The 18370-nt window shown below is 45.5% G+C and overlaps 1 pseudogene; it reads left to right on the forward strand.

Moving 5' to 3' along the window:
- Positions 1-4652: 4652 nt before the first annotated feature.
- Positions 4653-18370, forward strand: part of LOC123129596 (probable E3 ubiquitin-protein ligase RHC2A) — a 44979-nt pseudogene continuing 31261 nt past the window's right edge.

Genomic DNA, 18370 nt, shown 5'->3' on the forward strand with positions numbered 1-18370 from the left:
GCGAGCAAGTTTCTGAAACTGGATGTTGTATTGATACATGGAGATGCTTCCTTGCTTGAGATTGTGGAATTCCTCACACTTTCTCTCGACAACACTTGTTGGAATGTGATGAGCTTTAAAGTCTCGGCAGAAGTCATCCCACGTAATCACTCGAGCCCCTCTAGAATCTTGGTATTGTTGATACCAATCAGCTGCTTGGTCCTTGAGATGAAAAGAAGTGAACTTGACAAAGTCCTTAGGCCTCACATTGCTACATTCAAAATGCTTGCTGATGTCCACGAGCCAATCATCAACATCCATGGCCTCGGCACAGTCGCTGAAGGACTTTGGCTGATTTGCAAGGAACTGGTTGAGGGTAGCAAACTAAGGCTAATTGCTGAATTGCCCTTGATCTTGATTCCCTTTGTTGCCTTGGCCTTGGTTGCGCTCTCGCAAGAGTTGCAAAAGCAACTGGGTGTTGACGTTGGTGGCTGCCATGATAGCTTGCCATGCCTCCAGAGGCGATGGAGGTGGAGTGTTCGCCCGATCCCCATCGTTGCAGTCCGAATTTAGACGCGTTGGAGGAGCCATCCTGAAGAGGGTGACATCCATTAGAACCGTGATAGACAGATAGAAAAGCTGAATCAACGGATAGAAACTGCAACATATAGTCTTCACAATAAACATTCGAACATAGATTGAACGAATGAATTCCAAAGTTAACATTACACAAGCATTAAGGTGAGAAGCCACTTAGATAAAGGTTGATGAATGAAACTAGAAGGTACGACTGGAACAAATAAGTCGTAAGGATTACTCAATCACATACCAATTATCAGTCAGAAGAATAACTAAGAGCTACTTGAATTCCCACCTATAAACTCCCGAAACTTTCTGATTATGCAATCTGGTGTTGGGGATACAGGGAGGCACAATATATATCACACAACTAACAAGCCCTACGCTCCAACTGTATCCATCCGTCAACACATGACCAAGAAAACTCCGGAAATCGTGTACCTCATCATTCGAAAAGCATCCGTTAAACGAGCTGTGGCAATACTCCCAAATGCCCTCCCCAGTACTGGGTGGCGTCGAGGTTATATCAGCACTAACTGCATAAAAGAGATTTTCAATGTCGGCGAACTCAGGTATTCCGGAACTGCAACGATAAAATTGTGACGACAACACCTCGAAGCTCAACTCCCCGGGACATGGCCACAACCCCTAAATGTCAGGAGGCAACAAGAACAATGTTCTCATCACAAGAATATCGTAACGACTCCAAGATACGTGCGTGATCCTAATTTTTTTAGTAAAATTGAGGAGAGGCAAGTCAAAACATCTATGTCAGAAGGCCTCACCAGAGCGACGAAGGGGACTGTGGAGTAAAAGAATCCTACTGTCCGATATATATAATCCTCAGACTCAAAACATTTTGTTCTAGACTCAACAACGTCAGCGATTCGATCAAGCAGGGGGCTCCGAAGTCGGGGATGGCTCTGATTACCAACTTGTAACGCCCAAGATGAGGCTATATATCCCACGTGTCGACGCATAACCGCATGTTGGTTTTGTCGCAAGAAGGGTCATCTTCACACAATACCATGTACAAGAACAAGGATAGATAAATAGTTGGCTTACAACTGCCACGTCACACAAAGATCAAATAATTCATACATCATCCAGAGTACACACATAGTCCGACTATGGACTAATCCAAAAGGAAAGAAAACAACCCCAAATGCTAGATCCCGATCGTCCCAACTGGGCTCCACTACTGATCATCCGGAAAAGACACATAGTAACAGCCAAGGTCCTCGTCGAACGCCCACTTGAGTTCGGTAGCATCACCTGCACTGGTATCGTCGGCACCTACAACTGTTTTGGTAGTATCTGTGAGTCACGAGGACTCAGCAATCCCAAAACCGACGAGATCAAAACTATTTAAGCTTATGGGTAGGATGTGGTTATGAGGTGGACGCGAACCTAGAAGTGATCAAGTAGTGATCCTAAACTACTTACGTTCATACATAACCTAACCATGTTCACTTCCCGGACTCCGCTGAAAAGAGACCATCACGGCTACACATGCGGTTGATGCATTTTAATAAAGTCAAGTGTGAAGTTCTCTAAAACCGGATATTAACAAATTCCCATCTGCCACATAACCGTGGGCATGGCTCTCGAAAGTTTATACCCTACAGGGGTGTCCCAACTTAGCCCATCACAAGCTGTCATGATCAACGAAGGATATTCCTTCTCCCGGAAAGACCCGATCAGTCTCGGCATCCCGATTACAAGATATTTCGGCAATGGTAAAACAAGACCATCAAGACCGCCCGAATGTGCCGACAAATCCTAATAGGAGCTTCACATATCTCGTTCTCAGGGCACGTTGGATGAGACATCCTACGAGTGAAACCAACCCTCAAGTTTCCCTGAGGTGGCCCCGCAGTCTACTCGGTTCGGACCAACACTCAGAGAAGCACTACCCCAGGAGGATTGAATAAAGATGATCCTCGGGTTAATTAGTCCCTAGGCAAAATATTAGGTTGTTATTAGGAAAATGTTAAAACCAAGGTTGGGCCTTGCTGGAGGAGTTTCATTCAAAGTGAACTGTCAAGGGGGTCCCATAACTCCAACCGTGTAAGGAACGCAAAATCAAGGAACATAACACCGGTATGACAGAAACTAGGGAGGCAAGAGGGGAACAAAACACCGAGCAAAATACCAACCCTTCCACCATAGATATAGATGCATTAATTAAAACAAGAGATAATGTGATATCCCAACATATCCATGTTCCAACAAGGAACAACCTGCAAGGCACCTGCAACTAGCAACGCTATAAGTGGGGCTGAGCAAAAGCGGTAACATAGCCAAACAACTGTTTGCTAGGAAAGTGGGTTAGAGGATTGACATGGAAATATGGGAGGGATTATAAACAAGTGGTAAGTAGAGCGACATAGCAATAGAGAGAACAACTAGCAAGCAAAGATAGAAGTGATATCAAGGGTAATGATCATCTTGTCTACAAAGTTCTCAGGGTTGTCGAAAGCTTGCTCCTCGTAAACGTACTCAACAGGTTCCTCGCCCACGAAATCATCTCCCGGCTCTACCAAAAGAAAGAACACAAGCAATGGAACAGCAATCAATCATGATGCAATGCACAGGCAACATGATGCAAGACATGGCATGGAATGCAAGGTATGATGTGTAATGCATATGGGTACTCCGAAATGGAAAGGATGATCAAGGCATCAACTTGGCAAACCAAGTATGCTGCTAGAAAGATTGAGTGATTTCGGATGAAATTGATATAAGGATCACCAGAAACAGATGCACGGTTTGCAAATGACAAGCAAAACAAGAGCGATGCAAAGCTGCGATGAACATGATCATAGCACTTAAGATGCAACAAGAAACCACGCTACAACACGCCAACATCGCAACAAAGCACATGTCAGTGAAGTACATGTGAAGCTCTACAAATCATGAACACTGAGCTCCTGCTATAACTAACTAGAACATACTTAAAATAGCATGGCAAAAATGCAAATGATGATAGCTTCACAGACTTGGTGAAAATACTAAACATGGTATAAACAACATCAGGTTGCAAAGTTTAGAGCTAGCAAACAACATGCAATAGGAACATATAATCATAAACAAAGGCATTGCATGCTAGTACTAAAGGCAAATAATAAAGCTCCCTTGCTGAACTTTAGCCAAAGATGCACAGAAAAAATGGTAGCCCTAATGCAAACATGGCAAGTGATATGATCAGTTTCAGACATAGTAGAAAAACATGGCATGGCGGAAATATATTCATGATAGCAACTTTGCAAGCTCATTCCGCTCACCACAAAGCATTACATGGCATCATAAGATAACCAACATTAAGAAGACACATTTATGAAGCTAAACATGGCAAGAGAAAGTTCATAGGGTGCATGGATCACTAACAAAACACATGGCAAAAATGAACTTCATTTTAACAATCTGCCAGCAACAATATTTAGCAAAAGTAGGTCATGGTAATGACAAGCTATATTACTCCATAATTACAACCAGAGGCAAGAATGGATAGAGCATAACCATATCTTCAAAACACTCTTACTGAACTACCTCAAAATGTGCATGGATCTACTTGTGCCAACAAGACAACATAGCATAATAATGTAACAGTAAAAGACTTAGCAAAATTACTAAGTGTCTGAAAACAGCAACATCATGTGGCCTACTTTGCATGCTTGTGCTAGTCACCACAGAGCTCATAAAAATACAAGGCTTTCACCACTGTAAAGATGATATGGAGATGCTCCTAAAACATGTAGACATGATCCTCATAGGATGCACACACAAAATACAATGAAAATGACAAATTGGCAAATTATGATAAGTTACAGCAGACAACATCATATAACACTTTTGGAATGAAGGTTAGGGCATCAATATGGACAGTAACATGCATGCGAATGACACTACCATGAAGAGCATCGTGATATGAACATTTTGATATAACACATGAGAAAATCGGAGCTATGAGCATGGAGGTATGGCATGGCAAAGTGGTACACATGATATGAAAAATTTGGGGACTTGAAAAAAGATACCCCTCTAAGATCTAGGGTTTGACCCTGGCACGTATTTCGAGGCAGCCGGAGATGATGGGGTGGCGGCCGGAGCTCGAGGTAGAGTCGTGGAGGCCGGGTGGAGGACAGATCTGGCCGGCCAGTGCCGGATCCGGCCGGAGGACGAAGGGCGGCGACGCGGGACGCCGGCGTCGGGCGGCGGGGCACCGGCGGGCGGAGGCGGGGAGTGGCGGCAACGGTGTGCGGGGAACGGCGGCGAGCGGCGGGCGAGGTGTGCGGGAGGCGCGGGTGAGGGAGGTAGATGGCGGCGGCGGCTTGGGCTGGCGGAGGTTCCACTTCGGGCTGGGACGGGCTTCGGCGGCGGGGGCGGCAGGGTGCAACGTTGCGGCATGCCACTGGCTCGGGGCGGCAGGGCGGGTGTGTCCTACAGCGGGCGGACACGTCCTGTGGCCGAGAGGGAGAGGGGGTTAGGGTTAACTAATGAATTTCCGGGGAGAGGGCATATTTATATGTAGGGGAGCTAGTTGAGTCCAAATGAGGTGTGGTTTTCGCCCACACGATCGTGATCCAATGACGGAGAGCATGGATGGGGTTTAGATGGGCTAGTGGGCTGTTTTCGAGGGGTGCTAGGCTGCAAAGAGAGAGGGGCTTTTGTAGTTACCCAGTTAATCGTTGTGGCATCAAAAGACCTCCAAATGGAACAAAATTTGACAAGCGTCCTACCGATGATGTACCAAGGCCACTCGACAAATCTCGACCCATTTACGAGAATGTTTTTCTCCTGCTCACGAAACGAGATCTGAGAGGTGCAATGGGTGCATGTGAGAGTGTCGGATTTTGAAACGGACAACGGGGAAAATGACCAGATGCCTGATATGAACACGAATGCAAATGAGATGCACATAATGACATGAGATGAAAATCATAACATGAACAAAATTCAAAACGAAAGACAAAAACCCAACCACGAAGGATATAGCATATCACATAGCCGAAAATGGCAAGAGTTCGAGTTACAATTATGGAAAATTACATCTGGGAGTTGCATAGGGCATCTTAAGAGCACGGAGGATTTTGTCTGACTGGTACAGGTTTGTAGGTAGTACATGGCCTTTGGGTTGAAAACGTCCAAATACTGTCATCATTGCATCGTACCATTCTCTGGCAGAGTTGAATTGAGCCTTCAGAGCTACTATCTGTGAGATGGCATCCAGCTGACAGAGCTCAATGTGCTCGTGGAGAGGATGTTTGGAAGACTCCAACATTTCATTGAAGGCCTTTGCAGATTCCTCCATCTCATCTCCCGAGTCCCGAGCATCATCAAAGTCTTGCACCATGTCTTGCATCCTGGTACCATGCTCATCGGTGCAACGACGAAGCACCTCAACTCTGGCACATTGGGCAGACTCGCCATGAAATGTCCACACCATATAATATGGCATAAAACCCCTCTTCTGCAGGTGTTTGCCTATTTCATCACGTGTCCTCTTGTGCCAGTTGTTGCACCCGGCACATGGGCACCATATTGTCCTCTAGCCATTTGCAAATGCGGCTCTCAGAAACACCTTGGTATTTGTTAACCATTCAATGGTCATGTCTTTCTAACTAGTTTGACCAATGTACATCCACGCACGATCACTCATCTTACCTAGCTATTGGACACATAACAAAAAAAAATATAAATCAACATGTATGTATTCATCAGTTAATGGAGTTTGTCAATTTTATTACATCCATGCAACCCAGACGCTAATAGGTAAAGATAGGTCCTAATCCCACCAGAGTATGTGTAGATTTGGTTCATTTTCCCATGCTCTGCTCTGGATCCGGCACAAAATTTCGGCAGTACCTCCCCGCTGTTCTCCTGATACATGTCTCGGCAATAAGTAGAGAGGATGTGTACCCAGAGAACAACAGGGAGGTAGTGACGAAATTCTGCATCGGATCCGGAGCAGAGCATATGGGAAAACGAACCCAATCTACACATACTGGGCTATACATGGATAATGTTGGACAATTCGAAAGAATCATGGTTATAAATATGCAAATGCATGCATATTTATAGATGTAACCCTTTCGAATGGGAGACGCATAGTGGTCACGCATACTGATGATTGAAGACACCTATAGCTAGCAAGTTTCATTGGCATGAAGATCGAAACAGAGCAAATGAAGGGGGGAGGAGGAGATGTCATTTGTGCTCACCCACGAATGCAAGGGCGGAGCTTGTCGAACACTAGAACCTCGCAGCGACGAACAAACCGCACATTTAAATCGAAAGATGACTAACATAGCAATATTTTTATTTCCGTCAACTTAACTAAATATTTACAACAGGACGAGCGGGTTAGGGGGTTCCCCGGCGTCGATGGAACCCTAAATTGCGAGTATCATCGGTGCGAGATACAAGTGGCGCTCAGAGTTGAACACTAGATCCACATCCCACAAGTGATGCCAACGCCCGGCGTTCCGCGCGCAACAATAGTTCTGGGGGCCAATGACGGTCGAACACCTTTGCGAATTTGTCTGGCAGCCTCTGCGATGAGGATTAAAGACATTTTCTGAATCTTCAAACTACCAAACCAACTTGAGTCAATTTGGGCATTTTAAGTTTCAACACTTGGCTTTTAATCGTCATCGCAGAGGTTGCAAGACAAATTCGCAAAGGTGTTCGACCGCTGAGGGAGTCCTGGTGACGGGGATATACTTCGCGGTTTGACCCGGCCGGATGTATGACCCGGCCGGTTTTGGCGACTCACTTGTTACCCGCCCTGACTTGACGACTCACTAAGTGACCCGCTCGAGCCTGGCGACTCATGGGTAACCCGACAAGCGGGTCAGAGGAGCGACAAGACCCGGTGGCCCAGAAGGTGGTTCATGGAAGGCCAGCTCACGTTATGTTATGTAGGCTTAAGAGGAAAGTATAAGGAATATTCCCTTACAAAGAAAGAAAGACTAGGACTCCACTTGTAATAGATAGTCCTAATCCTACTAGGACTCCACATGTAACCCGCCCCTCTAACTTATATATGGAGGAGCAAGGCTCCCAAAGGGGGACAAGTTTAGATAGAAAAATCAATAGCTTTCGAGATAGAGGTAGCGAAACCTCGCCCTTGTAACCATGAGCATCATCATCATCAATATCAATGAAGCAGGATGTAGGTTTTTACCTCCACTATGATGGGCCGAACATGGGTAAATACCTCACGTCTCTCGTCCCACTCAAGCCCTCTTAAGAAACCACATAGATGTGCTGGCCTCGTGACTAAGTTCTGACACTAAGGACATCTGCCATGACAAATCCATGATAGTTGGTGCCCACCGTGGGGCCTGCGCATGGTGGTGTTAGTTCTTGGAGGGATTTTTTCAGGGATCAAAATGTTCGTGACCTGCTGGATGCAAAAAGCCGGCGCCAAAGATAACATCGTCAACGAACCGTCGAAATCGAAATTTAGAAGATCGAGTTCAAGATATGCTAGGGTTTTGTCATATGCGCCACCGAACGCGCGATCGGTCAATACAATGGATCGATGACTGCTGCAGAGACCTGTCTCGCCACGTGAAGATCAAGACAAAAGGGATGACAACGACCCAGAGGAGGATTTCATCTTCAACGCCACAACTCGCCTGGTCCGAGTCTTCCCCGGACCTCCGTGTCACCGAGTCACCTTGGCTTCGAGACGCCTCCTCATCCTCGAGCCGGCCTCAAGTTACCTTAGTGTAACCCGCGGTATTTAAGACGCCTTGCCAAGCCCTCGTGTCGAGCCACCGAGCTTTGCCGTGGCTCTGCCTTTACCTGCTCGTCGACTTGCAGGGGTGACCGTGCTACCTTACTCACTGTCGCTGCCCCTGAGTCTTCTGAGCTTGCCGCATCCCCCGGTCTTCGTCAAAGTCGCTACTCCTATAATAGTAGTTCGCTCGCTGCCGATTCAACCGCACCCGCCGCTAGCGAGGTGCCACTTCCACTCCGCCTTTAACTCGCCAGAGCTTCCTGCTGAGAGCCGCCTCGCTCTGTCGTCCGCCTTGGGCCGCCCCTATTTGTCTCCATCACGGGACGCTCGCACCTCACCGACCTTAGCCACCACCGTTGAGCCGCCCGCTCCAAGCCGCCGTCGTTCTTGCGAGCCAGGTCCGCCTTCAAGCCGGCCGGCCTCCGGTGTCGCCGCTTCGGCCTCGCTCTGAGTCACTGGGAGGGCTTGGCGCTGACTCACTTCAGGGCGCCGTCGTTACTTCACCTTTCTCCATTGAGATGCCTCGCGGCAGAGCCGCCGACCTGCGAGTCACCCTCAACTTGCCTTTGCCTCGGCGTCCGCGAGCCTCATTTGCATTAGCAGCAGCAACTCCGGCCGAGTGCCGTGGCTTGCGCCCTGTGTTGCGCCGCTTCCACCGTGGTCGCCTCGGAGCGCCCGCGCCGCCTCTGTCAGGCCCTGCTTCATCAACCGCCACCATTGAGCTATTGTTGTTCTCACCTCTGCTTGAACCCGGTTCTGCCATGAGTCTCCTCCGTTGTCGAGATCCACGCATACAGTCTATGGTCCGGTCAACGCGACGACATTAATATAGCAAGGCAAGTTGGAATTTGTCCAAGGGTTTTACAATATTGATGAGGTCAGATTTTTGAGAGAGATTGATGCCTCGCCAGCCGCGTCCTCACTTCACCTGGAGCCCCGATGGCTTATTTCCTGTTGTGGCCTCATTGACTCACCACAGCCTCGCTGTCACCCAAGTGGTTGCTCATGCTAGTTTCCAGTTTTCAAATATTGTACCTGGTCTGCCTTGTGTTTAAAGAGTTCAGAGAAGATTTCCAACTGAGCCCTATGCATGGATCTACTAGCCGCAAGTTGCTACTGTTGTTTTCTATATATTCATGGCCACTACTACTCCTGAGAAAAAATTGCAGCAGCACAGGCCTGGACAGTTGCTACCTTCTACGCGGACACACAAAGGGCATCAGTTGAAAGAGATACGTTCTGTCTACTCAAGCCCCGAGTTAATTAAAGGAAAAGAGAAGACCTCCCGTTGCAGTAAAATCGACTGGATTAAGACAAAAATAATGTGTTCCAAGATGGCGTATCTGGCCAGAACGTCATGGGTGCATGTGCCACGGGCGGCCACCAGACTGATGAAAACTGATGTCACTGCCACTATTAGGAAAAGGGCTATAGATGATATGGCCACTAATGACGCACCAGACATGTGGTGCGCCATTACTATATACTAATGGCGCATCATGTGTTGGTGCGCCATTAGTAATATATTACTAATGGCGCACCTGGTGTGTGGTGCGCCATTAGTAGTTTTAAAAAAAATTGTTAGTAATGCCGAGCCCCACCTCCCCTCGCCCCGTTGCCCCCCCTCGCCGCCCCCTTGCCCCACCTCCCCTCGCCCCGTCGCCCCACCGTCCCAACCACCCGCCGCCGCCGCCGCCCGCCACCGCCCCTTGCGCCACCGCCCCTCGCCCCGCCGCCCCCGCCACCGCCCCGTCGCCCGAATGGCGCCCCGCCCCGGCGCCCTGTCGCCCGAACGGCGCCCCCCTGGTGCCCCGCCGCCCCCACCACCTGCCCGTCGGCCCCTGCGCCCGTGCCGCCCCCGGAGCTAGGCTTGTCGCAGCCCCTGCGCCCGCGCCGCCCACGGAGCCAGGCTCGTCGCGGGCCCCCTACGTCCGCCTCGCGCCCCCCGGAGCCAGGCCCGCCGCCGCTGCCCTAACCGCGGCCGTCCACCACCACCCCCTGCCCCCGGAGCCAGGCTCGCCGCTGCCCCTGCGCCCCCCCCCCCCCCGGAGCCAGGCTTGCCACGGGCCCCCTACGTCCGCCTCACCCCCCCCCCGGAGCCAGGTCCGCCGTCGCTGCCCTAACCGCGGCCGTCCACCACCACCCCCTGCCCCCGGAGCCAAGGTGAGCATTTTTTTGTTTTTTTCTACTATTTTTCTTTGCTGTTTAGGTTTAATTAGGTTATTGATAGGTTTAGGTTAGTGGTTGGTTTAGGTTAGTGCTAGATTTAGGTTTAGATAATTAGAAGAAGAAAGTTGAAAAAAAGAAGAAGAAGTAGAAGAAGAGGAAAAAGGAAAAAAAGGAAGAAGAATAAGAAGAAAGTTGAAAAATAGAACAAGAAAGGAAGAAGGAGAAGAGGAGGAGAAGAAAGAAAAAGGAGAACAAGAAAAGAAGAGAGGTGGAGAAGAAGAAGATGGAAAGGAAAAGGAAGAATGCATCATTGTTTAATTGTAGAGGCTGATGATCGAAAAGTTGACCTTTCTTAGGAGTAGCATCTTCAAATAAGTAACCCTTCATGTCTTCAAATAAAATAATAGAACAACATAAAATACTATGGCGACAGAGGTCAATCAAAACTGTTTTGCATGTCCGCATGAGGAATCATCTGGACAGGATAGTTCTCAGGTAATTTCACTTTCATAGTATCATGGTATGGCTAATTTCAGACAAAGAATTTACCTGGATTATAATAAAAGGGCCAATTTCCATGGTAATTACTATTTTTATTTTGTATTAAGTAGTCCTGTCTGGTAAGAACCTATATATTTTTATCTATATATATATGATCCTCAGTCAAAGTAAAGATTGATAGTAGATCTATTAAGTGCCAAGTGCCTATCTACCTGTTGCAACTGAAATTGCTAGAAAATCCATGCTAACTACTGTCAAACATCTCTGTCATAGTTAGTAGTCTGAAGCAGGCTTTTTATAAAGAGCTAATTATTGCCATCTGTAAGTGAAGAATCAATACCTTTGTCAATAATCTCCATCTTCTTGTATCTATGTTATTTATGCCCTTAGGGAACAACGCAAGTGTTTGACCATGGTTCCATATCTTCTGGAAGATTCGATTTGGAATCGCTAGCATGGGAAAAGTGGTATGTTTTTACCAATGACAGGCGCACTGAGGAGTTTGTTAAATTCAATGGATTAGTTGCTAAGAAGAAGGCATACATTGAAGAATACTTTAAGAGGATTAGGGAGCTAAAGGCTTTACAACAACAAAACCAACAAACTGAAATGAATCTAGAGTAAAGTGGCGATGGTAGTGATAATGTTGTATGATAATGTTGTAAGGGTACTAATTGGTCTCTTCTGCTGCTTATCAGAGATGGGGGGAAGCAGCCACCGCCACTCTGCCTCACCGGAGTACGAGTTGGATGCTTTCGAGTTCTTTAGTATCATACTTGGGACTTCAGTATCAGCCACGAGGCAGGTATATAAAACGAGAGATCTCCCCTTCACCCATCTCATTATGATAACTCTGTTATTTGCTACATCACTCCTTGTCCCAAATTGCAGAGGCTGCCTGACACTTTTATGAACATGCTGGGTGAAGATCCGCCAAATAATGTGAAGCTCCGACAGGCCAGCAGCGGGGTTTGCAGGCTATGGGACGTGGAGTTGGTGATCGAGGAGGGCCACATGTACCTGTGCCGTGGCTGGGAGAAGTTCTACAGTGCCTACGACTTGCAGACCGGGTACTTTCTTCTCTTCAGGTACGACGACGATGCCACAATGCTCACCGTGAAGGCTTTCAACGCGACTATGTGTCGCATGCGCTATGCTGACGACGAAGATGCCAGTGTGTTCTGCCTCTTCTTATTCCTATACATTTGGCTTTGTCTCACATTGATTGTTAACGGTCATTGTTGCATTTGGACAGGCAATGGGAGCAGGAGCAGCGACACTGGCTACAGCCAAAGCAGCAGCGATTATGGCTGTAGCAAAAGCAACAGTGATTCTGGCTTTAGCGAAAGCAGCAGCGATTCTGGCAGCAGCAAAGACAACAAGAAGGATGATCCGGACTGGAGTGTGGGAGAAGAGGAGCAGAGTGGGGATGAGGAGCTACAGGATGACGATGGGCATCAAGCTGAGGATGACCTAGCGCTGGTGGTGGCTGACCAATGGCAAGAGATGGTGGTGGCTGACCATGGGCAAGAGATGGTGGTGGCTCACCATGGGCAAGATATGGTGATGGCTGACCATGGGCAAGAGATGGTGGTGGCTGAGGATGACCTAGCGATGGTCGTGCCCGTCCTGCCTAAAGGTGGCCTCACGATGGTGGTGGTGCCTGACAATGACCACGCACCGGTGGTGGCGCCGGCGATCCCACAACTGGGCGACATGACCACGCCAATTGTGGTAGAAGACTACATCCCACAGCTGCCTCCACCGCCTCACCGCTCTTGGCGCATCAGGCTGAGGAAGGAGAAGGAGAAGAACAATGAGAACTGAACTATGTCAGGTATGTCAGATCTCCAAAATGATATATATATATATATATATACTTAGTTACCTATGTTCTCTCTAATATGCTTAGTTACCTATAGGTTAGCTCCAAAATTACTTATGTTAGCACAAAATGATCAAGTTTACATAATAAGCTTATAGTCTTCTTCTTATTCTTCTTCTTTTCCAAAATGACATATGTTAGCTTCATTTTACCTAAGTTGGCTCTAATATGCTAACTTAGAGCTTATATGCTTAGTTTCCTATAGGTTAGCTCCAAAATAACATATGTTAGCACAAAATGATCAAGTTTACATAATAAGCTTATAGTCTACTTCTTATTCTTCTTATTCTTCTTCTTTTCCAAAATGACATAGGTTAGCTTCATTTTACCTAAGTTGGCTCTAATATGCTAACATAGAGAGCTTATATGCTTAGTTTCCTATAGGTTAGCTTCAAAATTACTTATATTAGCACAAAATGATCAAGTTTACATAATAAGCTTATAGTATTCTTCTTATTCTTCTTATTCTTCTTCTTATTCTTCTTCTAGTATTCTTCTAGTGTTCTTCTTCTTCTAGTATTCTTCTAGTCTTCTTCTTCTTCTTCTTCTTCTTCTAACTTCTTGTTTATTATTTTGCAGATTTGATTTAATTCACGGAAGCTTGCATGGATGGAGTGCTTCTTTTCCATTTGTGTTTTTATTTTGTATCAATGTGAAACTTTTGTGAATTGATGGATAAGGTGTTGGTTGAACAATGTGAAACTTTTGTAATATGTAACGATGGAACTATGTGTTGGCTATGTATGTATATATGATGAAACTTGTGTGTTGGATATGATTGTTATATGGATGCTTGTTGTATATATGTGTGTTGGATATCTCATATGTGAAATAGTGACCTGAGATTAAGAAAAAACGAAAAAAATTAAAAAAATTGTTACTAATGACGCACTTCCATGAGGTGCGCCATTAGTACACCAGATACTAATGGCGCACCTGTGGGATACTAATGGCGCACGTGTGGTGCGCCATTAGTATACCAGATACTAATGGTGCACTTGTGGTGCACCATTACTAAAATATTCTAGTGGCGTGGTACTAATGGCGCACCTGTAGTGCGCCATTAGTAGCCAAAACAGGTGCACCATTAGTAGGCCTATTCCTAGTAATGTGCTGCAGACCACACTAGGCCAAGAAGTTATAATTTTCTACCACTTGCGTAAGGTGACTTGAGTAATGATTCCAAAGGCTTTTGATGAACAAAAACCTAATTACATGCACTTACACAAGGCCAAGTAATGGTACTAGTAGTTTTCTCTGTTCGAAGGTTCAAACCGCAGTATCGTCAGCAAAGACATCCTAAACAAATTCTTGCGGGCGTTTCACATCCGTTGTCCAAATAATTCAGGTGAATTCTATCCAGTTAATTTTTGTTGATATGCTATTATTCTTTAAAGAGCAATTACTTTGTCTTGCGATATTGTTTGTGCAGGATAATTATTCACTACAAGAGTGATGGTCGTGTCATGGATGTATAGCTTGCGCCACCATTCGCATGCGCTAGCATCTAACTGTGCAAGGATGCTCGACGGATGTATGTGCAAGCCACTGCTCTTGCGGCCCGGTTTACATCAACTTACCGGGACCGTGCCTGCGGATTACTCCATGTCTGCATCGGCTTATAATGCCACGACGGACTCATATATCCGTGCCCATGCTTGTCTTTGATGTTGCAGTCATTGCTACGTCTTGAGCTTGCGTTGGTTTTCCCCATAGAGGAAGGGATGATGCAGCAGAGTAGCATAAGTATTACCCTTAATTTTTGAGAACCAAGGTATCAATCCAGTAGGAGGCCACGCTCAAGTCCCTTGTACCTGCACAAAACGATAGCTACTCGCAACCAACACGATTAGGGGTTGTCAATCCCTTCACGGTCACTTACGAGAGTGAGATCTGATACATATAATATTGTTGGTATTTTTGGTATAAAGATGCAAAGTAAAAAGTAAAAGCAAAGTAAAAAATCAAAGCAAGATTAAAGTGATGGAGACTGATATGATGAGAATAGACCCGGGGGCCATAGGTTTCACTAGTGGCTTCTCTCAAGAGCATAAGTATTCTATGGTGGGTGAAAAAATTACTGTTGAGCAATTGACAGAATTGAGCATAGTTATGAGAATATCTAGGCATGATCATGTATATAGGCATCACGTCCGTCACAAGTAGACCGAAACGATTCTGCATCTACTACTATTACTCCACTCATCGACAGCTATCCAGCATGCATCTAGAGTATTAAGTTAAAAACAGAGTAACGCCTTAAGCAAGATGACATGATGTAGAGAGATAAATTCATGCAATATGAAATAAACCCGATCTTGTTATCCTCGATGGCAACGATGCAATATGTGCCTTGCTGCCCCTTCTGTCACTGGGAAAGGACACCGCAAGATCGAACCCAAAACTAAGCACTTCTCCCATGGCAAGAACTACCAATCTAGTTAGCCAAACCAAACAGATAATTCGAAGAGACTTGCAAAGATAACCAATCATACATAAAAGAATTTAGAGAAGATTCAAATATTATTCATAGATAGACTTGATCATAAACCCACAATTCATCGGTCTCAACAAACACACCGCAAAAAGAAGATTACATCGAATAGATGTCCACAAGAGAGGGGGGAACTTTGTATTGAGATTCAAAGAGAGAGAAGAAGCCATCTAGCTACTAACTATGGACCCGAAGGTCTAAGGTAAACTACTCACACTTCATCGGAGGGGCTAGGATGATGTAGAAGCCCTCCGTGATGACGGACCTCTTCCGGCGGAGCTCCGAAACAGGCCCCAAGATGGGATCTCGTGGATACAGAAAGTTGCGGCGGTGGAATTAGGTTTTTGGCTCCTGTTCTGATCGTTTGGGGGTACGTATGTATATATAGGAGGAAGGAGTACGTCAGTGGAGCACCGAAGGGCCCACGAGGCAGGGGCGCGCCCTAGGGGGCGCGCACCCCCATCCTCGTGACCTCCTCTTTGACTCCTTGGAGTAGGGTCCAAGTCTCCTGGATCACGTTCGGTGAGAAAATCACGTTCCCGAAGGTTTTATTCCGTTTGGACTCCATTTGATATTCTGTTTCTCCGAAACACAGAAATAGGCAAAAAACAACAATTCTGGGCTGGGCCTGCGGTTAATAGGTTAGTCCCAAAAATAATATAAAAGTGGAAAATAAAGCCCAATATAGTCCAAAACAGTAGATAATATAGCATGGAGCAATCAAAAATTATAGATACATTGGAGACGTATCAGGCATCCCCAAGCTTAATTCTTGCTCGTCCTCGAGTAGGTAAATGATAAAAAAAGAATTTTTGATGCGGAGTGCTACTTGTCATAATTTCAACGCAAATCTTCTTAATTGTGATATCAATATTCAGATTCGAAATATTCAAGACAAAAGTTTATATTGACATAAAAATAATAATACTTCAAGCATACTAACAAAGCAATTATGTCTTCTCAAAATAACATGGCCAAAGAAAGTTATCCCTGCAAAATCATATAGTCTGGCTATGCTCTATCTTCACCACACAAAATATTTAAATCATGCACAACCCCGATGACAAGCCAAGCAATTGTTTCATACTCTAACTTTTTCAAAGCTTTTTCAATCTTCACGCAATATATGAGCGTGAGCCATGGATATAGCACAATAGGTGTGTAGCAACCAGACCTCAAACAGTCTGATCTCTGTGCTCCGGTGTCATCCCTGGATCAGTAATGCTGACACCACACAGTACTCGAAGGATTTATAGCAAAGTAGCAATCACACACTTATTACATCGAGTGTCTCAAAAGAGAACTTATTAAAATAAATATGGCTTAAGCCATCTAATAACGATAACATCGGAAGGCTTGGAAGATAAGTGAGTCCATCAACTCCAACGGCATCACCGAGTATAGAACCACGACCTAAAAACTCCTTAAACGTCATCTGAAAAGTCTGCAACATTAACGTTGCAGCCCGAAAACGGGTCAGCACATGGAATATGCTGGCAAGGTAACACGTAGAGAGTAATGGAATGCAACAACTATACTATATGCATATTTGGCTGGTGGAAAGCTCTATGGTTACAGTTTTTGCGTAAAGCCAATTTTTCCTTACTTCAAAGGAATAAAATTTTAATTACTATCAAGGTGGTTGTTAAACATGGAGAATGGTTGACAGCATTCTCAATCCCAATTAAGTAACATCATTAAAACCCAACAATATTAATTAAGGTAACATGATGAGATTCACATGATAATCCAAGTACTAGATACTCAAGATGTCCATAACCAGGGACACGGCTAACCATGATTAGTTTATTACACTCTGCAGAGGTTTGCGCACTTTTCCCACAAGACTCGATCGCCTCCGTTTGGTTTCTCGCACTTCATGGTGTTTGAGAAGACGTATGACCGAGACATAGTCTTTCAGAAGCGCTAGCACCTTACGATCGGGTAGACCGTACCACCTACATCCCCTACATCTGCTAGTCTACCACTGTAAGAGTTCGCACAACTTAGTCAACTATGCTAGAGCCCATAATAGCTTGTGGCTGCACACGGAAGTTTCTAGTATGAATAGTCTCATGATCCCTTTGAGCCTGGGTGGCGGTCCAAAAGAAAACAGGCAAGTCCTGGAATACCCAGGTGCCTCAGTCCACCCAGATGTGTGTTTAAGTTGCCACCTTAGATAAACCATTAATTATCAATCTCACATCAGTCATGGATATCACTCACCCAATCCACGTCTACTAGTATAGCATGGCATAATAAGCAAACATAGAAGTAACTCCCAAAGGTTTGACAATAAACATGCAATAGGTTCTACCTCATCTACTTCCCATCCCACAATTTAATTAGATCCTAATCATGCAACGTGTGAGGATTGATCTAATGCAATAAAACTGGGTAGTACAAAAGGTATGATCAAATTGTTACTTGCCTTACTGATGATCCGAGAAACCTAACGATTCGAAGTAACAGGCGGCGCACTCCGGGTACTCTATCGCAGACAAACAAACAAGCATACAATAAGTACTCATCTAATGCACGGGTAAAACTCAAATAAGAGATCTAACCAAAAGGTTCAACTTAAGAACTCCTGTTGGCAAAAAGAATCAAATCGAACGAAGCAAAGAAAGTCAAACGGCGAAAGAAAACAACTTCGTTCTAGTAATCTGGATCTAAGTCCAATTTTACAGTAGCAAAAACTTGTTTAAGTTGATTATTCGGATAGAGGGTTTCGAGACAAAACTCCAGGCGCTTGAATCGCCTGATTCCGATAAACGAGCGAAAAGTTATACTAAAACGAAAATCGGATCAGAAATCGCGATCAGAAAATAGCCGCGGAAAATCCGACGAAAAAGAAAAAAAGACGAACGGATTAAATTGTTAATTAACATAATCCGAAAGAAAAAAAATAATAAAATAAAATAAAAAACTGAAAATAAAACCGACGAAAACCAATAGGTTTTAAAAAACCGACACGGATTTCGAGGCGGCGGCGAACCTCGGGCGACGAGCG

This window comes from Triticum aestivum, chromosome 6A, assembly GCF_018294505.1.
Source record: "Triticum aestivum cultivar Chinese Spring chromosome 6A, IWGSC CS RefSeq v2.1, whole genome shotgun sequence".
NCBI classification, from domain to species: Eukaryota; Viridiplantae; Streptophyta; class Magnoliopsida; order Poales; family Poaceae; genus Triticum; species Triticum aestivum.